The sequence below is a fragment of the Capsicum annuum genome, chromosome 5, assembly GCF_002878395.1.
Source record: "Capsicum annuum cultivar UCD-10X-F1 chromosome 5, UCD10Xv1.1, whole genome shotgun sequence".
NCBI lineage: Eukaryota > Viridiplantae > Streptophyta > Magnoliopsida > Solanales > Solanaceae > Capsicum > Capsicum annuum.
The window spans coordinates 51,916,406-51,943,687 of record NC_061115.1 but is presented as its reverse complement, the minus strand read 5'-3'; the positions used below and the strand labels follow the sequence as shown (position 1 = coordinate 51,943,687).

Below are 27,282 nucleotides of genomic sequence, written 5' to 3'. Positions count from 1 at the left end.
AGACCTGACTGCAGATACTCTCTAATCCTATATCCTAGCTTGGCACAACCGAAACAAACATCGCTACCATCTCTATAGGTACCCTTGTGGTTCTTACCATAAATGTGAAAAAGGGGATTAGTTTGGGAACTGCTGACACTGCCCTGAGACTTAGAGCCTGGTGTTCAATCTCTATTGCCATCTCTGAATTTTAGCACTTAGGAACTGGCGAAGGAAGGAGCTGGAAATGCTGGCTTAGGAAAAAATTGTGAACGGTTTCCTCCTTATTTTGGTTGAGCAAAACTGAAAATGCCTGACCTTGCTCTCTTGTTCTTTCTCTCCCTAGTCCTAATCTTCTGCTCCTCTATTTGTTGAGCATGAGTCATGAGCTTGGCTAAAGTCATATCACTGTTCAGCATCACAGACCTATACTCATTTACCACGCTATCATTCACCCCTAACACGAACTTACTCATCTTATCCCTATTATCTGCAACCACATAAGGAGCATATCTAGCTAGCTGAGTAAATCTGAGAGAATACTCCTTAACTATCATATTTCCCTTCCTGAGGTTGATGAACTCTAGAACTTTTGTCTCCCTAAGCTCTTGGGGAAATAATCTGTCTAAGCAAGTCGTGACAAATTCCTCCCACTCTATAGGACTGCATCCTCTAACCTCTGAGACTTCCACAGTTTGTACCAAGTGTTAGCAACATCCTATAACTGGTATGCGGCTAACTTGGCACTCTGATAAAAAGTAACTCCCATGATGTGTATGACCTTATGGACTTGGTCAATGAATTCCTGAGGGTCTTCATCATACTTAGACCAAAAGAAAAATGAAGGGTTCATTCGAGTGAAGTGATGAATCCTAGTTGTGGCTGAGTTGGCCACTGGATTGGCCGGAATAACTTGTGGTTGTTCATTTTGGGCAGCCACAGACTGAGCAAGTGTGGTGAATGTAGCCCTAAACTCCACATGAGAAACATGTTCGCCCAAAGAATCTTCAGGCTGAGGAGCTGGATGGTTTCTTCTCATTAGAGGCATATTCTAAAATAAGAGAAGAACGGATTATACTGAGAGTTTAACTTGACATTATGCTCACTAGCACGATATGAATACTAAAAGAAGGGAAACTATTCCTAAAACATCTTATAGCCTCTTCCACATAAATATAGCATGCAACACACCCATTCACAAGACTCTACTAGATGCGCCTTTCAGACTTCCTAGGACTCTATTGAACCTTTGGCTCTGATACTAAGTTTGTAATGCCTCAGCTTTCTGAAGCGGATTGCTACATGGTGCCCATGATCCCTAGGGACCACAATCTAACCTATGACTGTACCTGTATACTATAAAATATGACATAATAATGCGGAAAACAAGAACAATAGGCCATAAGGTTCAACTGTATAGAATATCTGACAAATCATAACATCCATATGGGGTAACAATTACCCAAAACAACTGAAATCTAAATCAAATCTGAGCTAAATCTGAAATCCTCTAAATACTATCTGAATAAGGAGTTGAAGGAACATGTCTCCAACTAACTCCATCTAGCAAAACTAAACTGAATTAATGAATAAAATAAATAAATCATCCTCGAATGGATGAGGACTCACTGGAACTCTGTGAATGGAATGCTACTGCTGATTTGGAGCTCGTATATTTGAACCTATGGTGTAGCATGAAAGAAAGCACCATAGCGCAAATGCGTCAGTACAACTAGGAGTACTGATTATATGAGTGAGGTAGGCTAAATGCAAGAGGGTTTACATGCATGAATGATGTTAACTGACTGACTGATATGAACATAAGAGTACAAACATACATACGTAATAACAGAGATCGTGATTACGTGATATCTAGATCTGGAAACTAATACATGATCTACTAATATCTAGCATGACAACTACTAAAATTCTGATAACATAGATGATTGTGTCTGACAGTCTTGAATCTAATGGAACTATCTGTGTTCTATTCTATAACTGAATTGACTATATCTGATAGTCCTGATATACTAAAATCTGAAGAACTATCTAAGTTTTTCTACTGAGACTAGGACTGAAACTGTGGGTGGTAGTTTTTTGAATGACATGCCCCAATAATGCATATAGCTAAGTTGGAGTCCAATCTCTGCCCGACTGGAAGGGTGTCAATATCACGCCATTCGTAAGGATAGGTGTGAGTGACCCTAATCTGGCAGGTACTTAAAAATAAAAATAGTGAGAACCCAAAATTGTCAAGTTAAGCCACCTCATCAACCCTAATATGACAGGTTAAGATTTCTCAACCTACGCTGGCTATGTAGTTCTGGAACACAAGGATGACTGCTAAGAATCACACCCTAAACTGGTAGGTGAGTTTCCATCCTTGGGTTCACTCGGTGCTGACTTCTACTCCCATCTAAAAAGACTGAACATGATTTATCTGACTGTACATGGACTGAGTAACTTACTTTCGCTGACTAACGGAATACTACTACTATCTGAGAATTAACTGAGATCATGAGATTTCTGAGATTTCCTGAGTCACATGACTGACTGAGTTCTATAGGTCATGGCTTGACTGAGATTATCATGATAACATGTTATGGATCTATGAACATAGCTATATTTTTTAGGTACACGTACCCCCAGGACTCAATGGAAAGAAACTGACACACATGACTGACTTATCGTAAGAGTAGAGTCCACAATTTGCCATGTCATAAGTAGGGGATTTCACACTCTGCATAGTTCTCAACATCTTATACATGGAAGGGAAATTCATACAACATGTATATATTTGAGTAGCTTCAATATCATGGTAAATCCATATTTCAACAACAATGCATATCACTTACATGGAATTCATGGGAAATAGAAAAAAAATAGAGTATGGACTTATCATTTAAGCACTATTAAATCACGGGACATGAATTCTATCATCTAGGCATATTATCAAACACTTTGCATTCTTTTAACATAAGTGTGATCATGAATTTCACCATATTAAGCCACATAAAGATCATGGGTTTCAACTAACAAACATATATACTTCATGAAAACACCTTTAGATATCATCTTGAAACTTAAACAACAATCATCAACATGTATATGCTCATATAACAATAAGACAATCATAAAATAATATTTAAAACATGGTTCTTGAGCTCTATGAACGAAATGGATCCATAGATGAACACTATGCATACCTGACTCAAGGTTCTTGATGTTTTTTGAACTTGAAGGATTTGAAATCCTTTGATTTTTAAATAATATTGGGTCCTATTCTTAGATGTTAAATTTAGAGAGAAATGCTAGTTTTCGTTTATTAAATAATAATGAACAAAATGGCTGAATTCGGACTCATCTTGCTATATATAGGCTAGTGGTAAGTGACCAAAATACCCTGGTTAAAACATCCTGGAAGTAAACTTAACGTGGTGTGTTACGACCCTACTGACGGTCTATCAGGAACTTGATGGTCCGTCTTATCGATCGTCATACATGGACCAGAAATGGGGTTCACTGGATAAGAGTTGACGGCCTGGATGACGGTCCATCAAAAATCTGATAGTCCGTTAAAAATCTGATGGTCCGTCAACTCATCCGTCAATACTTATCCAGAACGTGGCCCTACTGCCTTGGCTGTGATGGTCAAAGTGGCGGTCCGTCAGTTGTTTGGCGATATGTCAACTTGGATGTCACACCTTGGCATTTCATTCAGTTCTTAGTAAAACATCCATAACTTTCTCATCTGGTGTTGGATTTGGACAAAACTGATATCGTTAGAAAGCTAACTCAATTTCCCACGTGATAGAAACTATTAATTTCAAAAATACCACAAGTACAAAAAATAGATTTATATTTCAAAGCAAGCACTAGCATCCTTGAGATGATTTCTAGCTAGGAATAAGCACGGGTATTACAAAAATACCAAAAACTCAATCAGTATCTTGGCCTTATTTTTAAAACTAAACCTCATTAATTAACGGTTTGTTTTATATTTACACTAGTCTCTAAATTCTGATTTAGAAGAATGACTTACTTCTTTCGGTGGATTTGATCGAGAGGGTTTACTTGATCTCCAGTCAATGATTCCTCATAAATTTCATTGTGTCTATGTACTCCATTGACATAACCCTAAAAAAATTACCATTATTTAGCTTGTTGGCATTACCATACTAAACCACATGGTCAACAAATTCTGGTTTTCAAAGAATACTACTTACTTCTTGCTGTGAACTAACATATTCACTGCTATGTACTTGATTTTTTCATAGTGAATCTTTGTAACTTGGAAGATCACTATGTGCAACATTGATTGGTTATACAATAGTAGAACCAGGTGGACTTATAAATATCACACTCATATTATTTTCTTGAACATATTTTCCATTATTTTTTGATTAAAATTAATGATTTCGATCAAATTATAGATAACTTTCTCATTCCTCCCTATCCACACCACCATGTTTGTCCATTAAATTTGAACTCATAATCATACAACAAATAATTCTACACAGGCAAGAACTGAAAAGGACAAAAACACTAACCACCACCAAAATCTACTAATTATACAATTTTTATTTTATAACTAGTAGGTAAGATGGAGTATGTGATACATACATCAAACTAATATCTTCCTTTTATCTCATTAGATCTTAATTGTAGAACTTATTCAATAACATAAACGTGTGCAGTAATAATTTGGAAAAGGAATTTTTCTTCTTGGCTGTTCTATTGAAAGTTCAAATTTTGAAATGAGAAGTAATTATGAAAATAAGTTCCTCAATCATTAAATTAGAACCAAATCATGTGCTACAAAAATATAGGCAACCATGAACTTACATGATTGCTAGTAATATATGTAGTGTCATCCATGTCAGGTTGTTAAATGTTTCTCCTCTATTTCACATGTTCAAGGTAGTTGATGTTCACACTTAACCAATACAATTAGATAGTGCAAAGAGAATAGTGCAGGTCACACCTAACCAATGTTTCTCCTCTGTTTCTCCTTTGTCACGTGTTCAAGGCAGTTGATGTTAGCTGATGTAGAATAGTACAGTTGATTATTTACAATCCTTTTAGAATCTCTACCAAAAAATCTACCCCAAAATCTAGAACAAAAAATGATCATAGTCTACTAAACAAAATAAATGCTAGAGATAGTCAAAGAAAGCACAAGAAACAATCAAAGAGTATTTACTGGAACCACCTCTATTTTTAATCATATAAATCAAGTAGAGATCATCTATATGAATCCTTAGGCCTCAGTTTCAAAAAAAATTGAGATTGGTTATATGAATCCCCACTACACGCAAGAAACAACAACAACTACGCCTCAATCTCAAACAAGTTGGTGATGGCATATCCACCCACTTGAGTTCCCTCCCTTGATCTTTTCTCTGTCCACTACCCCACATCACAATCACTTTATAACTTTGTAGTAACTCTTGAAATTAAGAATGCAATTTTGTTCAAGGCCAATACGAATCATCAAGACCAAGGAAAAAAATAGTAATATCACCTGTTTAATTATAATCCAGGGGAAAAAAGGGTAGCTATTATATAATGATGTCCTTCTTGGAAGCCAAACAGCCCCTTAGTTATCTAGATAACTCTGTGATTTTCTTAAGACTTGTTTTAGTAAATGTGAGATATAAATCTTCTATGGGTCTCCTTGGAAAAGAAGTTAGTTACAAAAATAAAGAGAAAACACCACAAATGGTGGATAGAAACTAGTAGAAACTATATCTATCATTCAAATTCGAGAAACTATCATGCATCTGTGTCTCCATTTTATCCTATCTAATGATGCAAAGGACCTTTCAGTTATATATGAAAAAATAATCCAGTTAAATGGCAAAAAAATGAAGATGCAAAATTCATTGTCAAATAGAACTTTAATCATTTGAAAACCCACTGCCATGCAGGCTCTAATTAAGTGCACTAGTGCTAAACAAATAGGGTTAAAACCATATAATGATTTTCTCTAAATAGAATGGTGAAAAAGCTAGTTTTTACAGTTGACACCACTGTAGAACAACTTCATTAAATTATGGTCTGAATATATTTGGAAAAGAATAAATCAAGTGATAGGGGAGCAACACAACATATATTAAACTTAACCATTACTGCACGCACCTGACTCCCTTTGCACATGTAGCTTGGAAGCACTAGAACCTCCTTAAACACAATGGACTTATCAATCTCCCCGCCATATATTACTTCAAACCTCTATCCACAACTAAGAATAAGTTAGCATTGGCAGTTGATAGTAAAACATAAGATATAGAAAATTCCAACTTTTTGTACCTTGAGTTGAATGACAAGAACATTTGGTGCTTGAAGAATTTACATTTTCTTCTTTGATGTCACCAATTTCTTATAGCTAAACAAGTGTAAGTTCTTATTCCAATAGGTGCCCAACAAGGAACTTGTAATAGCAGATTTATAATACAATACAAACTAAGGGAAAAAGAAGAAGTATAATACATTCTTCTCACACTTGTACTTATTGTTTCCATCAAAAACCTTAGGCAGAAAAAATTTCTGTAAAGCATCTTTGGGTGAGATATTGTGCAACACATCAAGACTTATATCTATGATCTCATCTACCTTATTTAACTAATCACCACATGTCAAACATTTGAATTGGCTTTGTAGAGCACCCCCAAAGATATCCTTAATAATGGTATTCCTATTCCCATCAACACCACCTCTATCACCCTTCCTTTTTTACTGTTGCAACTTCTTCAACTGCAAACACGTATTGTGAAAGGGCTGAATGACATAGTGCAAGAATTTATGAGCATCCTCTTATTCCCCATACCTAAAATTTTGAGTGAAAATCTTTAACCAATAATTAATCTTGGACGGAGTATCTAGAGGTGAATCAATACACAAAAACGTAGCTATTCGCTTCTCTAATATAAAAAAGGGACAAGCAACTCCATCTCCAGAATCACCTACACAATAGAATGGGATTTAAGAAAAGATAAAAATAACTAGGGAATTAAAATCAAACAATCTACCAACTACACCTCAACTGTTGAAAATAATCAGCTGAGGCAAGCTTTAAAAATTACTACAAATGTCATGGTTAAATTCAGAACAAATTGAGCAACTTGAAACAGCTATATGAATTCTTAATAACCCTAAGAAATACCACGCCTCTGTCCCATACTAGTCTGGCCTATGAGTTAAGGAGTTTTAATCCATTGGATAGATAATTTTTACCTAGTAGTTAAAAAAATAAAAAATTGTTGAACAATGACCCACCGTCTAAATCATTCATTAAAGGGACAAAAAGAATTTGCTTTTTATTTTTTGGGTAAAGAAAGGGATCAATATTTAGTATAAATGAAAATAGGGGGATAATTGTTTAATACACAAAAATAAAATACACATACAAATACACCATAAAATAATACACATACACCAAACACACACAAACGCATATACACGTGAAATTCTCAGATTTTCTTTCGTCTCCCCTTCACTAGCGTTGCTCTTCTTCTGCGAAGCTTTACCCGAGTATACCACCACGATGCCTCTTTTCTCTTTCCCCTTTCCCCATCTCATGCTACACCACCATTCTCCTCCCTTCCATTTACAGCAACCCCAGCCACCACCACTGCTAAAACAGCTACAAAACCACAACCAAACAACCACCGGAGTTCAACCTCAGATCTTCAATCTAGCATCACTACAAATCCTTTCTCCCTAACCTTATTCTCCACAAGGCACCAGTCACCAGCACCACCCTCCTTTTTTGTTTTCCTCTTTTTCTATTTCTCTGGCGCCTCACCGGAGTTGGTTACCGGTGGGCGAGCTTTGACACACCACCGTACTGCTCCCTTCACCCCATTTTTTGAACTTTAAATTTTCATGTTCTTTACAGATCTGGTCGATCCTACTCTGACATAACAAAATATCACATCGTAATTTTAATTTATTTTATTCCTTTGTGAAATGTTGTTACGTCTGTTTTATTGAGTTGTTCGTAGAATTTTATTTCATATTCTAAATTTTGTGGTGATTGATAATATTTTTTCAGTGAATGGCTCTATTTCTTATGGTTTTGGCTTAGTTTTGAACTACTGACTTTATTTACTTATGATTTCTTTATTGGTGTTGACATTTTAAAACTTTATCTGAGCCCACTTTTAATAAAAATTTATTTTTTTATATACATGTATGCATACATAGTTTTTTATTATTTATTGATTATTTATTCATTACTAACATTTTTACGAGAATGTTTTGTACAGGTTATAGGGAATACTCGTCGGGAATGGTCTTCAAAGAAGACTTTAAATTTTGTATTGTATTTTTATATTCGTATACTTGTACAAAATATTATCATAATGAAAACTTGGCGGGAATGCTTTAATTCACACAATATTCATCACGCGCTTAGGTAAATTTAGACCGTTAATATTTATATTAAATTAATTTAGATATTTAATTAGCTTACACTTTTACATTAGAAAATATTGTGTAATCTTTTTTTAAAAAACAAATTTCTAGTTTATTTGTCCTCCTCCCATTAGCTTCCTTTAGTTATAAACAAAAATACTTTTCTTTGTGAGATGCTTTAATTTTTTTAAATACTTTTTCCTATATCTTCATATATTTTTATGACAAAGTACGTAATTCATATACTTTTATACATAAATTGTAGATATAATTTTAATACACATTTTATAGTTGCATTTAAAACATTGATTTTTTCTTTTCTTTTTTAATAAGACTAAGTCTGGTTGGAAACCATATTTGTGGATTCTAAAGGGTGTCTAACCCATTTCCTTCAAAATATTTTGAACCCTTACCTAGAATCTAAAATGATTTCGTAGATTAGAATAAACTCATTCTTGTTAAATAAATAAATAGGTTTCCTATTTTTTCTTAAAAATTAGGTGGCGACTCTATATAAATTAATTCTTTTTTATATTCCATAATGTCATGCTCGTTTTGACCTTAGATAAAAATTAGGTATGATAGTTTGATAACGCTCAAACTACACTTGAATAGGTGTAAGCGATCTTTGTCAATATAAAACGCAACTACATTGGGATCGAATCCCACAGGGAATAGGGTGTGAACTTTGATTTGTTTACGAAATGCTTTACTGGTAGTTTACTGTTTCCAAAAATAGGGGTTTAAGTTTCATAGAGAGTCAATGTTCACTTTTAATATTTTAGTGTTTGTAACCAAGATAAATGGGAGACCAGAGTTATGTTCACCATGGGTTTTAGGAATTGACAGATATTAGATAATGCTTAAGACTCTTGAAGTAAGTAGAAACAACAGAATATCCCTGACGATGATACTATCTAACTTATCTCTCGACCTCACCAGACAATTTATTATCTAATTCTCTCGAACTTGGATAACTTATCTATTTTCAATAGAATTTTATCTCAGGTAGATTAATCCAGTTATGACATCAATCATTAAACAGAAGGTTGGTAGCATCCGAGTCCCTGTTGATAATTCACGTCCTCTAGTTTATTTCTCTGTTAAAAGCAAATAAGCCTAACGCATAACCTATTGTTTGCAACCAATAGATTCAAGTTAAAGCAACAAAATTTCAAGATGTCCTACTACTCTTTGAATCATTTAAATACCTAGCATCATATCAAACCCTAATCCATGGATCCCATAATTAGGGCTAATAGAATTAGCCACTCATGATTTGATGTATGAACTAGGAAGTTGAATTCATGGTAATATGGATAAACTTACCGATGGATGAACCCCAATAAGTATTTCTTCAATTCAATCACAAGATGGAAACCCATAATAGTTGATAAGTGTTTTGAAAGAAAATAAGAAAAATATCTGATGAAAAAGATTAAGCAATTTTACGTGCCAACCTCCTCGTTCATTGTTTGATCCCCCTACAGGTCTTTAAATTTTCAACCCTAAATAAGGAAATAAAAGTAAAATTTATGATTTTCTTCAGAATAGGTGACGACATTCTTAACTGCGCATCATACGTCGGACGGCGTATGCAGGATGACCGTGAAAGTTTCTAGTAAATTACTATCTTCTGATTTTTCTGACGGCAAATATGATGACATATCAAATATGTGACGGCCCATGAAAAATATCATCAGATTCTTACTGGAAATCAACATAATCTGCCTCAGGTTGACGGCCACTTTGATAGCATATCCCATGTTGCCCTGGCGAAATATTGTCACATTTCATCTCAACTCCTCAAGTTCTGTCTAAGCTTGACGGCTACTTTGAAAGCCCGTCATATGTCTGACGGCGCTTCAAAAATGGTTTCAGCTATACTTTAGCTCATTTGCACCAGATTTCAGCTGATTTATTTTTCTTTTCTTTGGTTTCCTCCCTGATCACTAGTATCTGCACTAAAACAATAAAAACAATCAAAAAAATGATAAAACACTACCAGTAATTAGGTCTATGGTGACAGTTGCAAAATCATTGCAATAGGCCAAAAACCTATTGCAATAGGCCTATCGCAACGGTTCAACAATTGTCCCATAGGTAGGCGTTGCGATAGGTCTATGGCAACAGTTTTTGCAACGGTTGTATAAACCGTCGCCATAGATAGAGCTATAGTGATGGTTTCGTATAACTGTTGCCATAGATAGGCCTATTGCAATAGTTATTTGTTGACTTATTAAGACGCCTATTTTCATCTATTGCAACGGTTATGAACCATCGCAATAGATGCTATTGCAACGGTTATGAATCATCGAAATAGATGCTATTGTGACACCTTTGGTATTCTGTTGCAATGCTTTCTGACTACCTATTACAACTATTTCATCACTTGTTGGGACGCCTATTTTCATCTATTGCAATGGTTACGAACCGTTGCAATAGATTCTATTGCAACGATATTAAACCATTGCAATAGCAGCTACTGCAATGCTTTTGTTATTAAATTAAAATGATTTATATAAATAGTCGTGTTAATGTAAATTTTTATTTATATACATAATAAATTATAACACAATATATACACATCACACAACAAAATCATTAATTAATAATCTCATTATTCAAAATATGCAATAAGCTAGTAATTTAAACCTAAATGATTAGTTAAGTTTTCACATACTAGCAAGTTCAAGTCACGATAAGTTTAGAAAAATTCAACACAAAACTATTTATATTAGTGCATTTATCAACAATCCAAAATTATTCTCAAGTATGGTCAATGTCTTCATCATTTTCTTCTTCTCTTTCTTCATACACCTATAAATAGAGAACAAATAATATAAATTAGCACTTAAATGACAACATAAAAAGGACTATTCCACAAGAAATTTAAATATGAACCAACTGATAAAAATCCAAATGAACCAGATAATTTTCGATCTCAATTATTATTTGAACTTTTCTGTATGATCTCAGATATAAAAAGACAAAAAGAAGATAATGATGCCAACCAACTCGACAAAGACATTCAGATATGAAAAAGGTAAAGAAAGACGTGTTAAGCTTGTGTTTTCCTAGCCGACTCACACACGACCGTCTTTTTTTTTATTGAAGAGTCGGACTCCCCGGGAAAAATATCATCTCATAAGTTTCCGAAAGTAAGATGCAAGAATAGGTATTGGTAAAGGAAAAAAATCTGTCGGACTATAGGTTTTCCTATGTTGAAAGACTCTAGCTCCTACGTACGATAACAGCCATATCAGAGAACTGTTTATTGCCATAAACAAATGTAAGCCAAAAATCCAAACTAGTCGTGGTCGACTATATGAATCCTCTGTATGCATCTCAAAATTATTTACATCACTACGAGATCTATCAATTCCAAACTTTATTATTGGAAATTCTATTTCTGATAATCAGCTTCTCTAAGAAATTCAAATTTATTAGATGAGTAATGTCTAATGAGGCACCTGTTTTTACCTTTCAGTTAATAATAGATCCTACAAATAAGTACAAAAGCGTACAGACATACAATAAACAAGATTCAACAAAAGGGATACATATAAAGCTTAACTTTAACAAAGCATAGAAATTTGGTGGTGTAATACATAGCCATCCCCTTAAAACAGTTTAGCATATTCCAAGAAGAAGAAACATACTCGGAGTTTGGATGAAAAAGAAAACCAAAAAATAACGATCCTTCGACCTGAAGAAAGTTGCACCGACCAGTGAAATATTATACATGCCTAAAAATACTCCTAAGTCACTTCTTCCACCTTAAGTCACCTCAGCCATATGAAACGTCAGAGCCCTGCCTCACTGTGAATGCTTTTAACAACACATTTTTGAAGTATAGGGGTATTGTCAAATTTGTGTATGATTTCATTATATAGGGGGAGGTTTAAGTATTGATTCGGTAGCTTATTATAGAAAATTAAGAAATGAAACTACTTTTGAAGAAGGAAAAACTAAGACAAAAAGAAGAAAGAGAACAAACCAGTGTAGAACGGTTCTCACTCAAGTAGGTTGAAGTCGGATGATTACCAATACTTCTTCTTGACCAAGTCGTTTGCAATCTCGATGTCAAATTGTCATATTTTGGGATTAAATATATATCCCGAAAGTACCACAAACCACCATAGGTAGAGGGAAAGAGAAAATTTTCAAGAGAAGTTAGATATACAGAGTAAAGTAAACTATTTTTATTAGTAAGAGAGTGTATCTAATCAGAAGTGTGCTGCCGATGTCTTATACAATGACATTACTGAAATAGAATGTTAACAATACTAACACTAATTCGCTAGCCCATCGAAATTCTAAAGCTAAGTTTTGCAACAAAAGAAAGCATTGAAATATGACATAAATACAATATTAGAAAGGGGAAAAGGAGATCTTTATTTCAGTCATGTTACTCCAGGCCATAGACAGGAAATTTGCAATCATACTTAAAATCGGTGATTGTGTTCAATGTTATCTGTCATGTAAAAATTATAGACCATTTCACCTCGATTCACAACTACAACCTAATCATACATTTAGTAGAATAGTGAGGCAGAAAAACATAGCGAAACGGAATAGAAACCTCTTTAATTACAGCGGGACTTAGTGAAGTTATCAAAGATAGATAATCTAGGAAATCATGAGATGGACTTAGTCTTTGGCAAAGCATTTTGATGTGTGGATCCGTGTTTTTGGATCCAATGAAGAAACCCCTTCTTATGATGAAACATTGAATTTTATACTAGATTCAAAGTTTCATCATGCACAACTGAAGATTCAAACTGCTCCAGTACCTTTATAGAAAATGTTCAGAATGATATAGTGGGAGAGTTAACAATCTCTTTCCTAAATGAACAAGACCTTGGGCAATCCGCACCTGCAGCAGTAGTAATTCCAAAAATCAGAGTGTATTGGATACTTAATATTACAGAGTTGACATAGGAGAACAAGGAAAATTAATTCTTACACAGAACAAAGGTTAGTTTATTTGTAGTAATAACTGGACAGACTATACAGCATGCCAGCTATTCTGGCATTGTTTTTTCCTACACCTATCAATCCCAAAGAAATGATAGCAGCTTACATACAACATTTAGATAAGTAGTTCATATTTGAGAATGTTTTTATAGCAACAAAATTATCTACTTACTGTTCTTCAAACATACCATAGCTACTTTGGAGTCTAAATCATGACTATGCTTGCTCAGAGTGTTCATCACATTGACCTGTCTGAACCACCAAGGAGCAAAAGTTATGCTTGCATATGACCCAGAAAAAAAAAAGAGGAAAAAGCCTAGGCGTCTACTGTTTAAGAGTGAAAGACCTACTTGTTACACTATCTGTTGTACATCACCTGATCCTAATATATTGATGATAGTATAGGGGCAGGTTTACACAACAACACTGGAGAACTTCCTATACCATCTTTACTAAAGTATTCACCCAAAAAAACCTCTAGAATCACTAAACCACCCATTTAGATGCAATATTATACAGGTTCTCCTTATCAGAGGTGAAAATATCCATTGACATGCCATTTATTCTATAGTAGAGTCAGTGGAGCATATCAGAGTTATTTAACTAAGTTATTAATTATTTTTTGACATTTTAAATTTGGCTATTACTACTTTATATAGCTGTTTCATCGGAAGGGGTTCGGATGAACCCCGAACCACAAAACGGCTCTGCCAATGTCTGTGAAGTTAAACATCTAAATTAAATTCATCAGACAAGTTTAAAATTGTTTTAATATCTCTTCTTTACGGTATTAAATAGTGGAAATGACACCATCTAATTAGTATTGGTGTCAATTCTAGTAACTTATAGCTGCAATTCGTGACTGGTTTTACGAGTGCAAATAGCTTTTTAAAGTAACTTCTATTGTTATTATTTCAGTAAATCATCAACATTATGCCAATTATACCAAAAAATTAGTCTGGCGAGAAATAAATAACACTCGTACCGAAATATTACTCTATATGTCTCAACTGAGAGACTGCTCTCCCTTTTTAACCACTTAAGCTAATTGCCACACTACATTTCCTCCCTTAAAAGAAAACATTTTAGTTGGATTTTTATGACTCCTGATGTTCAAGAGACATAAATTGGATATACTTCCTACTGTTGTGTTGTAGATATATATCGAATAAACAAATTAACAGAATCAGTTTCCTGACTGCATTCACTAGGAAATACTTGTGTAGCATTTTCTAAGTAACAGGCCAAGGATCATCCTTTCCACTAACATCATTTCTCGTTAATCTAAAAACACACATGAACAAGAATAACAATCTAAACATAGAAACTACATTATATACAAATTAAATCAACAATTAAGACTACAATAATTAAAACTCTAACAAGTAACACTCATCTTACTCAACTTCTGGTTGTCAATATAACACATTTAGACATCTTCCCTAACATAAGGACCATAATCATTAGATTTACATGGAGAAATAAAAAAATTTCACGCAATCAAATGAACCTAAGAAAAAATCAAAATCCTAAAAAATTAGGTCAAAGTCATAGAAGAATACACTAACCTTAAAATTACCAAATTGAAGCAATTGAAGTGCAAATTTGAGAGAAATTAAAGTGTAAATTTGGTCTGACTTTCCAACACAAATCAATTTTTGAAGCGGCACCAGTAACACCCACAGATCTCACCATCGGCAGCTCACTACCAAACCATCTCCACAAGATTGAATGGTTTGTACCAATTATAGTGACTGTTGTTAGCGATTTTAGTGATTTTGTAGCCCTAATCATTGATTGTAGCTATGAGAAGCTATATGTTTAAGCTAAGAGAGTAATCGCATCATCGATTCGATTGTAGCGATGAGAAGCTGTAGGATTAAACTGAAAGAGAAATTCCATCGTCGATTGTAGCAAGTGAAATAAGAGAGAATGTTTAAACCCTAATTATTGATTGTAAAATGAATAAGGTTTAAGATGTAGGAAAGCTTTCTTTTGGCGGACTGAATGAAAAGTTTTTGTGAAAATGGAGGGAATAAATTAAGCATTGCCATAGCTTATTTTATTTAGCTATTGCAACACTTATGGTCAAAATCAATGGTTAAAGTGTTAAATTAGAGCTAACAGAACAATAATTTTTGGCAACGCTTGCAACCGTTGCAATAGACCACCTATTGCAACTCTTTGTTAACCGTTGGCAAAAAGATAGTTGCAATAGGGGTAATTTCTAGTAGTGAAAGTTTCTTAAGACTTTGCAATTATTCTAAGTTAAAGTCCTTAAATGTGTTCGCAATTACGCACACATCAACACCCTCAACTTAAAGCAATTCCTTGTCCTCAAGCAACTAAATCTAATTAAGAAAACACATAGCACATTTAGTATGCATAGCTCAACACAAAGCTATCCTTTCAATGCCAAACCAATGTGCATATCATTGAAAACAATACTACAACACAAGGGAATCAAGAGGCAGCATCAACCTTAGCCACAATAACCATTCACATATCAATACCACATTATCTAAACAAGCCAGCAGCTAGTGACAATACCCGTTTGCCCTTACAACAAAGAAATCCCCCTCTCCTCATATGAGAAATCCAACCATACAAATTGGGGTTTATCACTAGACTCTCACTCTCACAAGAAAGTTCCAGTCAGTGTATGCTAAGTACCATAGGATTGCCCTTATTTTCATTATCAGAACTCAGATAGAACAATCAGGATCACTATAGGACTTCTTTTAGGCTTGTAATATGGTTTGGGGCTGGTATGAAATCCAAGGTTATTTAGAGTGACTATGCCTCCTTGACACTATACTTCTTTCTTGGACTCACTAATTATCCTCTTTCATTTTTTTTCTTCTCTTGATTTTCCATATTCAAGTTGGGTGGTGCAACAACTCTCTCTTTTTTTTCTTTATTTTTTTTGCATTATTAGAACCCAGCTTTAGTTCATTCTCTTTTATTCCACCCTTCTTCATACTCCTCATCTTACATCATACACCCCTATGATAGCCACCCTTAACTTAGGTTTTTTGCCTAGATCAAGGTGCTTAGTGTCCAAGTAAGACTAGGGGTAAATAGGTTTATTATGGTATAAATGGAAAGTGAACGGTGTCATACAAAAGAAATGGTCAAGGTAGGCTCTAAACATGGATCAAAAGGGTGTTATGCATACGGGGAGGGATATTTAGGCTAAAAGTGGGTTAATCAATGAGGGCCTATGATCCTATCTTGAATCCTATCCTAAGACCATGGCAAGACTAACCAGGCAAGTTCTGGCTTTAGCATACAGAGGGAAACAGGTAATAACTCGTACACACCTGGCACACTAGTATATCACATATCACCACTTATCTAGTTCATGCAATTGTTAAGCAATGATTATCAAGAAGCTATAATTAATGCCACAACAAGATTCACAATGGTCACAAGTTAATGTTATTCACATAGTTTATCAAGCAAGACATTTGAAGGATAGTTAAAAGTTGAGCAAGACATGTCACTCCCCCCCTTTTTTTTAACAAAAACTATGTTACAACAGCAGAGTACCAGCCATCCTCAACTTAGAACTAAACAAAAACTAGCTTAAGAGTTAGGGTATACCTAGACTGGGTTGTCCTCAGGGATCATGGGTTCCCTCCCATCCAGCGCTTGATTTAATGTCACGACACAACTCAAGTGTCTCGATTACCTGAGACTGAATCGAGACAGATAATGGTGACACTTTTCACTGATTATTCCGGGCTATTGTAAAGCTTGACCCATTGCCTATTTACCTTGAATGTACTGTCATCTTCATTTTTGAGCTCCACTACTCCAGATGAGTGGACTTGATTTACCTTAAAAGGACCTGGCCACTTAGATTTCAGCTTTCCTGGGAATAATTTAAGTCTGGAATTAAACAGAAGCACCAAGTCCCCTCTTTTGAACTCTCATTTCTCTATTTTCCATTCATGGTACTTTTTCATCTTCTCTTTATACAAATCTGCTCGTTCATATGCCTTGAGATGAAATTCATCCATCTCATTCAGTTGCCCTAGTCTCATCTCTGTTGCTTCCTTCCAATTCAAATTCAACCTCTTGAGCACCTATAAAGCTTTGTGTTCCAGCTTTATTGGCAAATGGCATGCATTACCATAGACCAGCTGAAATGTTGACATGCCAATAGGTGTCTTAAAAGAAGTTCGGCAAGGCATCATGAAGTTTTTGGCACCAGTTTTTTTGGCTAGCATTCACCGTCTTGGATAGGATGGCCTTAACTTTATGATTCGACACCTTCACTTTCCCACTAGTCTTACAGAGAAGCCACTCCATGGTGTTTCACTCCATATTTTGCCAGAGCAGCTTAAAATAATTTGTTGCAAAAGTGAGATCCTCCATCGCTGATGATCGTTCGTGGTACTCCAAAGAGAGAGAAGATGTTATTTTTTAGAAAAGCAACGACTCTATTTACCTCATTGTCAGCCAAAGAAACAACTTTGACCCATTTAGAAACATAGTCAACAGCAATAAAAATATACTTCATTCCATAAGAACTTACAAACGGACCCATGAAGTCAATGCCCTAGATATCAAATAATTCCACTTCAAGCATCTTAGTCAAGGGCATTTCGTGCCTTTTAGATATGGACCCCTACCCCTAACATTGGTCACATTTCTGCACAAACTCGTGGGCATCCTTAAACAATGTTGGACAATAATAGCTACTCTGCAACACCTTTCTATCCGTTCGGTCACCTGCATGGTGACCCCCAACTGGGGAAGCATGGCATGCTTCCAGTATGCACAGTACATCTACTTCAAGAACACATCTCCGTATGATATTGTCTGCACATCGCCAAAAAAAATTAGGATCATCCCAAAAGTAGTGTGTTACATAATGCAAGAACTTCTTCCTTTGGTGGGATGAAAGATTTTCTGGGAGGACCTCACTCATAATGTAGTTTGCAAAATCCGTGTACCAGGGCAATGTTTCCACAATAGTTGCCAGGATCTCCTCATCAGGAAACACATTATTTATCTTTGTTTCACCATTAGCTTCTTGTTCACCTTCCATTCTAGATAAATGATCTACAACCTGCTTATCACAACCTTTCCTATCTTTGACTTCAAAATCAAACTCTTGCAGTAGCAATATCTATCTAATAAGCCTTGGTTTAGCATCCTTCTTGGCCATCAAGTACTGTAAGGCAGCATGGTCAGTATGGACTACCACTTTAGTCCCAAGCAGATAAGATATAAATTTCTCGAATACATAAACCACAACTAGCATTTCCTGTTCGGTTACTGTGTAATTCTTTTGTGCTTCATTCAGTGCTTTGCTGGCATAATATATTGGGTGAAATAATTTATCCCTCTTCTATCCCAATACAGCTCCCAGCACGATACCACTTGTATCATACATTATTTCAAACAGTTTTACCCGGTCAGGTGCAATAACAATAGGGGCCTCAATCAGCTTCTTTTTAAGGAACTCAAATGCCTTCAAGCATTCATCATCAAAGAGCAATTTCACTTTCTTCTCCAATAGCTTGCAAAGTGGATTTGCAACTTTTGAGAAGTATTTTATGAATCTCCAATAGAATCCTGCATGACTAAGAAAACTATGCATTCCCTTTACTGAAATGGAAGGCGATAATTTTTCGATAACTTCTACCTTTGCTTGATCAACTTCAATCCCTTTTTTAGAAATTTTGTGCCCAAGCACGATACCCTCTTTTACCATAGAATGACATTTATCCCAGTTAAGCACTAGATTAAATTCAATATATCTTACATTTAGATTCTCTAGACACGTCTCAAATGAATCACCTACCACGGAGAAATCATCCATGAATACCTCTATGGTATCTTCCACCATGTCAGAAAAGATAGACATCATGCACCATTAAAAAGTGATGGGTGCATTGCATATACCAAATGGCATCCGCTTAATGCAAATGTGCCATATGGGCATGTGAATATCATCTTCTCTTGATCTTCCAGAGCAATACAGATTTGGCTATATCCATTATAACTATCCAAGAAGTAATACCACCCCCTACTAGCCAATCGATAAAGCATTTAGTCCATAAAGGGCATTGGGAAGTGGTCCTTCAGAGTCCAAGAGTTTAACTTACGGTAATCCATGAAGACTCTCCACCCGATTACTGGTCTGAGTTGAATCAGCTCATTCTTTTCATTGGCAACCACTGTCATACTCCATTTCTTAGGCACATATTAAACTGGACTAACCCATTTGCTTTCAGAAATAAGGTAAACTACTCCTGTATCCAACCACTTAATAATCTCTTTTTAACCACCTCCTGCATTGGTGGGTTACGACAGCGTTGATGCTCAATGGTAGGAGTACAATCTTCTTCTAGTTAGATTTTATACGTATAGATGCCAGGTAGAATGCCAATAATATCTGTGATGGTCCATTTGATTGCTCTCTTGTGCCTCTAAAGTACTAAAATAAGTGCATTTACCTGTTGTTCTACCAAATCAGCTGCAATAATAACAGGTAGCGTGCTCCCTTTCCTCAAAAACATGTATTATAAGTGACCAGGTAGCTCCTTCAATTCCAACGCTAGAGGTTCTTCAATAGATGACTTGGCTGGTGGTGTTAGTCGATTAGCCAGGTCAAGCTACAACATTTTAGGAGCATAAAAATACGAGCCCAGGCCAGTCAGGGCATAAACTATCTTGTCATACTCCTCAATGCCTTCCCTATCATAGTTTATCACAATCACAGCTAAATGATCGCCAACAAGCTGTTCAATTCTGAGCACATCCTGTTCATCCTCAAAATACACATCAACTACTAAGAACACACTTATTTCCTCATGTTGTTTCATTGATTTTCCCATATCAAACCACACCAGTTTATCGTTCACCCTTAATAAGAGTTCATTCTCTCTCAAATCGATCAACATACTTTCGGTTACGAGAAAAGGTCAACCCAAGATTATGGACACTTCGAAGTCTACCTCTCAGTCAAGAATGATAAAGTCTGTGGGGAATATGAGATTTTAGACCTTTACCAACACATCATAAGAATTCCAACAAGTTGCTTTACTGACCTATCTGCCATCACCAGTCTTATGTTGGTAGGTGTGGGATTCCCCAGACCCAATTTTTTATAAATAGTTAATGGCATCAGGTAACACTTGCTCCCGAATCACACAGTGCTTTAGTGAATTCCATGGTTTCAATTGTGCAGGGAATGGTGACTACACCTGGATCTGATTTCTTCTTCATCAAGGTCCTTGTGGAATAGCGCTGCGAAGGTGGAGGTATGCTTCCAGTTCATAAATCACTGCTCGTTTCTTGGTAACAAGGTATTTCATGAATTTTTCATATCCTAGCATCTGCTTAAGTGCTTCGATCAAAGGCACATTTCTTGTTAATTGCTTAAGCATTTCCAGGAATTTGCTAAATTTTGCATCGTCTGCCTTCTTTCTCAATTGTTGAGGAAAGGGAGGTGGTGGCCTTGGGATGGGATTCAACACCACTTCCTCTTCCTTCTCCTTGTTCGATATATCAATAGAGCTATTCAGCTTCTCAGACTCCTCTGGGTGTTGTTCTGCTGGTTCCTCTGCAACTTTCTCATTGTTCAAATATTTGCCCGCAGAAGGGCCAAATAAAATCTTACCACTCCTAGTGGTAATCGCCAACATGAATCGTCTGTCTTCTGATCCTGAACCATTTGATTAAGTAAAGTAACACTTCTTCCCTGGTTTAGTGATGAGAAAAGTTGACTTATCTGTTGCTCTAACTGCTGGATAGAATTTGAATGTAAACTAACTAACTGACTCATAGTGGAAAATGCACTCCTCATACTAGTTACTCCTGCGTTGGTAGCCTCTACTCCTTTCAACAATTTTTTCATTATATCCTCCATAGATCACTTTCTCGATCTAGTTACAGTAGCTTCCTGATTTCCAGCACAAACATACAACCCACTTTTATCATTGCTACTTCTCCAGTTTTCTTGCTCCCTATCTCTGTGATTAGGATTGTCATACTCGTTCCAATCTTAATTCTTGTGGCTATTGCCTTGAAAACCCCTCTGATTAGTAACATAGTTGGATTCTTCTTCATGCTCTATATCAACTTGGTACCGAATCATTACAGCCTTTATCTTCTCCGTACTTCCTGACAATAAGTGTTAGGTGAGAAGGTTTATTTGAGTTTATAGATGGGCCATATCTTGATCCTTCTCCTCATCTCTTCTGCGCTATTCATCATTTATTCTAATAGGAATAGTTGGACTTGCACCATAGAATCGTTGGTATACCAAGCCCTACTTAGTTTGGTCATCCTATTTAGATCAGCAGTATCTTAAAATTACAGAGCAACAAATGACCCACCAGTAGCGTTATCTACCGCTGGCTTTGTCATAGAGTTAAAAGCTCTGTACCAAGTCTCCATCAAATGTACGTCTGTTATGTTATGCTTCGGACACTGTGTCAACTTCTTCTTGAACCTCTCCCAAGTTTCATGTAAAACCTTATTCGGGAGCTGTCTAAAATTGTTGATCTCATCCCTCAACTTTACCTTCCTGGACGATGAAAAGAACCTTTCTAGGAAAGCTCTTCTCAACTGCCTCCAATTGGTTATAGAGTTAGGCGTCAACTCATTTATCCATAATGTAGCCTCTCCATATAGAGACAATGGGAACAACCTCAATCGGATAGTGCTCTGGCTTACCCCCGAATTATAAAAGAATTAGCAAATGGTAACAAAATTTACCAGATGCAGGTTGGGGTCATCCCCAGGAAGGCCTCCAAACAACCCCTTCAGATTCAGGAGTTGGATCATTGTGCTTGTAATATTGAACGTTGCTCCAGGTTCCAACGGAGGGGGAATGATCGCACCCATTGCACCTGCTCTATCTACATCATCATCATCATCAACCTCATACCACAATAGTTGTTCTGCCATAATACTTATGTGGTGGGGTTTCGGAATGAGGAGTGCTTGGCTTAACCTATAAATATCCTACAAATAAAGAAAAACAACAACCGAATGTAAATCTAGAAAACTTAACTATCAGCAAATTTTTGCACACAAACTTTCTGTCCACAACCGTATTCCCCAATAACGGCGCCATTTTTTATAACACTCAAACTACACTCTTGAATAAGTGTAAGCGATCGTTGTCAATATAAACCAAATTAGGTTGGGGTCGAATCCCATAGGAAATAGGGTGTGAACTTCAATTTATTTATGAAATGTTTTACTGGTAGTTTACTATTTCCAAAAATTGGGGTTTAAGCTTCATAGAGAGTCAATTGTCACTTTCAATATTTTAGTATTTGTAACCAAGATAAATGGGAGACCAGAGTTATGTTCACCATGTGTTTTAGGAATTGACAGATATTAGGCAATGCTTAAGTCTCTGGAAGTAAGTAGAAATAGCAGAATATCCCTGACGACGATACTATCTAACTTATCTCTCGACCTCACCAGACAATTTATTATCTAATTCTATTGAACTTAGATAACTTAAATATTTCAAATAGGATTTTATCGCAGGTAGATTAATCTAGTTACGGCATCAATCATTAAACAGAAGGTTGGTAGCTTCTGAGTCCCTGTTGATAATTCACATCCTCTAGTTTATTTCTCTGATAAAAGCAAATAAGCCTAAGGCATAACCTATTGTTTGCAACCAATAGATTCAAGTTAAAGCAACAGAATTTCAAGATGTCCTACTACTCTTTGAATCCTTTAAATACTTAGCATCATATCAAACCCTAATCCATGGATCTCATAACTCGGGCTAACAGAATTAACCGCTCATGATTTGATGTATGAAATAGCAAGTTGAATTCATGGTACTATAGATAATCATGGTAATATAGATAAACTTACTGATGGATGAACCCCAATAAGTATTACTTCAATTCAATCACAAGATGGAAACCCACAATAGTTGATAAGTGTTTTGAAAGAAAACAAAAAAAATATCTGATGAAAAAGATGAAGCAATTTTACATGCCAACCTCCTCGCTCATTGTCTGATCCCCTTACAGGTCTTTATATAGTCAACCCTAAATAAGGAAATAAAATTAAAATTTATGATTTTTTTGGAAGAGGTGATAGAATTCTTGACTGCATGTCACACGTCCGACGGCGTGTGCAGGATATCGTCAAAGTTTCCCGTGAATTACAATCTTCTAATTTTTCTGACGGCATATCTGACAGCATGTCAAATATGTGATGGCTCATGAAAAATGTCGTTACATCCTTACTGGAAATTAGCATAATCTTCCTTAGGTTGACGACCACTTTGACAGCTTGTCCCATGTTTGACGACCCTGGTGAAATGTCATCATATTTCATCACAGCTCCTCAAGTTCTGTCTAAGCTTGATGACTACTTTGATAGACCGTCAAATGTCTGACGGTGCTTCAGAAATGGAGTCAGCTACACTTTAGCTCATTTACACCAGATTTCAGCTGATTTATTTTTCTTTTCTTTGGGTTCCTCCCTGATCACTTGTATCTGCATTAAAACAATAAAAACAATTAAAAAAATAACAAAAGTACCATAAGACTTCGCAATTATTCAAGGTTAAAGGCCTTAAATGTGTTCGCAATTGCACACACATCACAGTTTGGCGACTCTACTGGGGATTCAAGGTTCTAACCATTATAGTCTTAAGCTTTTACGCACTGTTATTTATTTTTTTCCTACTTGTTTTGATTTATCTTATTTGTATGACATAAATTATTTATTTGTTATTATTTTGTATAGTTATTTATTTACTTATCGCTTTATATAAATTGATATCTCGTTCATATTTCTTCCATTTGGAATAGCTGACACAATCACACATACAAATGAGGTGTGTTTTACACACCCGAAAATTTCTATCGAAATCCTAAATATTAGGAGAGTTGGCATATGCGTAGAGTGTCTGGATCTTTTTCTGTGTGATCGCATAGTCTTCTCACTCGAGTAGTCCACTCAAGAACCACAGGTCTAGCAAACCCACTCTTAGTCAAACATAGGATAGAGCTAAAACAACACCTTTCTTTCTGGAGAGGGCACTTGAAACATGAGAATAATCATAGCTCAAATCTTTGTTTGAAGCGAGGTGAAAAAATCTTGTCAATACTTAGGTATGTCTGACGTTCCATTTAAAATTATAGGAATTACCCTGAAGTTGGTCTTGGTTAGCTGGAAAGGAGATGAGAAATTCTTATGCACACTACTAATTATTTGTACCAATTGAAGTCAAGACACGATTGTGCCTTCTTCATGTTTCAACATTTTTTACCAAAAAATACAATCGTTTTCTTTCCTCTTTTCAAGAGGCCCACTTTCATATACATAAATTTTCTTACCTTTCATTCAAGGTGCTCACTTTGCATACATGCATTTTTTACTTTTCATTCAAGGTGCCTAATTTTAAAATATGGGCATTTGACTTTTTCTTTCAAGCACATACCTTTAAACCGGCATTTTATTGTTTTTGTTAGGCACACATCTTGAGTATTTTATATTTTAATAGCCTTACCAGTTGAGAGGCTACTAGAGTTTAGCCACTTCACTAGTTGAGGGTCTCTTTCTTCGTAGGCAATTGAAGACGACATTAAACATCATCCTCCATAAGAAATTGGAGATGTCATGCATCAAATCTTCGTAAGAAAATAGAAACATCATTCATACTTAAGTCCTCGTAGACAATCAGGAGACGTCATGAACTTTTTTAATAACAAGATATTTTTAAGTTCCTTTCAAAAAAGCAATGTCAGCATAAATAATACATTAGGGTAAATTTTGAGAATCCGCCTCAAAATTCTTCCTATTTTCTTATTTTGAACTACATTGACCTGATTCTCGTGACACTCGAGATATGTAGGAAGCTCTATGCTGAGTTCGATCATCACAACTCCATATTATTCTTTCTCCCCAACAAGTACATAATCTTGTATTTCCTAGCATCTATCAGCTCAATACTGAGGCAATTTCGAAAGTAGCATCGGGAATATGTGAACACTTTCATTTCAAAATAATTCTTTTCTCAATAATTTTTTACATGGATTTGTCCACCCTAAAATGGGATAATTGACTTATTTTTCCCTCCAAAAGATAGTTATGCATGTTTTTCTTCAATTAAATATTTATGTTTGTTTTCCTTTATTCGCACCTATCGCACTGTATTTATTTCTTTTGCACTGCATGTTATCTTTGTCTTTACTTCCACACATCGCAATATATTTATTTTAAGCACTGCATGCTCTCTTTGTCTTTCTTTTCACTTCTCATAATGAATTTATTTTTTATTATTTAAAAGCTTCATTTATTTTTGTCTTTGCCTGCACATACCGCAATATATTTATTTTATCATTCAAACACTGCATTTTATTTTTTCCTTTATTTACATGCATCACACCAAATTTATTTTATTATTTAAGCACTGTATTTTATCTTTGCCTTTATTTACACGCATCACAATGCATTTATTTTATCGTTTAAGCAACAAATTTTATTTTTGCCTTTACTTGCACGCATCTCAATGCATTTATTTTATCATTTAAGAACTGCATTTTATTCTTGCCTTTACTTGCACGCACCACAATGCATTTATTTATTTTATCATTTAAGGATCACATGCTATCTTTATCTTTATCTGCACTCATCGCAATATATTTAAGCACGGCATGTTATCTTTGACTTTATCTACATGTTATTGTTTAAGCTCTTCATGTCATCTTTGCCTTTACTGACACATATCGCAATGCATTTATTTTATTATTTAAGGTCTGCACGCATATATCGCAATGCATTTATTTATCATTTAGGCACTGGACGCCTTGCAAATATCACAATGCATTTGTTTTATTATTTAAGAAGCGCATGTCCTCTTGAATTTTCATTGCACGTATCGCAATGCATTTGTTTTATAATTTAAGCACCGCATGTTATTTTTATATTTATTTGAACATCGCAATGCATTTATTTTATTATTTAAGCACTGCATGTTTTGTCTTTACCTGCACATATCGCAAAGCACTTATTTACCGTTTAAGCACTAGATATCATCTTTGCTTGTATTATTTTTTTCTTAATTAGTTAAGCACTGCATGCTATCTTTATTTTTCTCAAAAAAAAAAGAAAAAAGAATAAATCAAGCTTAATTTTCATTCTTGTCTTATTGAGCATTAATTCTTAGTTTGATGCATCTGTAAGTATATAATTTATGGATAAATTGGGTATGTCCAGCCTAAAATAAGATATTTTGTGTTAGTCTTCCCTTTAATAAGACCTTTTATGCATGTTTGTCTTCAATTGAGTATTTTATTTGTCTTTATAGTTAAAATGATGTAATGTTTTTTTTACTTTACATTAGTTAAGCACTACATGTCATTTTTTTTAATTTCTTGAAAAAAAAAATCAATTTTTGTTACTCATTTGTCTACTATTTTTCAGTTTTGTAAATTTTGCAGGCATAGAATTCAAGGATGCATTGGATTTGTCCAACCCAAAATAGGACATATTGGGATAGTTTTGCAACTATATCTGACATTATCCTTATGCAACTCAAAATATGCAGCGACTCTAAATTGAAATCGCTTGAATTTTTTTAATCAAAATAATTTTTTTGTTGAGCAAAATTGGCTACATGTCAACGTTTTCATTTGAAGACTTCTACATTATCTTCAAATAAAAAGGGGCAAACTATTGACACCCAATTTTTGCTCTCCATACTTAAAATTAGTACTTTTAGACTTTATGATCGTTAAAGTACATAAAATACAATTTTCACACATTTTTTATCATTTTTTTAGCAAACTAACGATAATCATCATTTTTTAGATTTTTTATCAATTTATGGTCATATTTTAAATTTTCAGAATTTATTGATAATTATCCTTAATTTCATAAATTTTAGAATTTTTATAA

At 35.0% G+C, this 27,282-nt stretch overlaps 1 non-coding gene across 1 annotated transcript; it reads left to right on the top strand.

Annotated features, from left to right (window-relative positions):
- Positions 1-21,811: 21,811 nt before the first annotated feature.
- LOC124899130 lies at positions 21,812-21,918 on the top strand. Its single transcript, XR_007056268.1, has one exon. It is a non-coding gene; the product is annotated as a small nucleolar RNA R71 (small nucleolar RNA).
- The last annotated feature ends 5,364 nt before the right edge of the window (positions 21,919-27,282 follow it).